Source organism: Neoarius graeffei, chromosome 6 (assembly GCF_027579695.1).
Source record: "Neoarius graeffei isolate fNeoGra1 chromosome 6, fNeoGra1.pri, whole genome shotgun sequence".
Taxonomy (NCBI): Eukaryota; Metazoa; Chordata; class Actinopteri; order Siluriformes; family Ariidae; genus Neoarius; species Neoarius graeffei.
The window spans coordinates 46,554,559-46,554,849 of NC_083574.1; positions in this window are offsets into that span (position 1 = coordinate 46,554,559).

Below are 291 nucleotides of genomic sequence, written 5' to 3' on the forward strand. Positions count from 1 at the left end.
TACCGTTCACCCAGACAATTTTGTGTTTTCCATGAAAAGTCACACTTTTATTTACCACCATAAGTTGTAAAATGAATAGTAAATATAGTCAAGACATTTTTCTGGCCATTTTGAGCATTTAGGGTGGCACGGTGGTGTAGTGGTTAGCGCTGTCGCCTCACAGCAAGAAGGTCCGGATTCGAGCCCCATGGCCGGCGAGGGCCTTTCTGTATGGAGTTTGCATGTTCTCCCCGTGGGTTTCCTCCGGGTGCTCCGGTTTCCCCCACAGTCCAAAGACATGCAGGTTAGGTT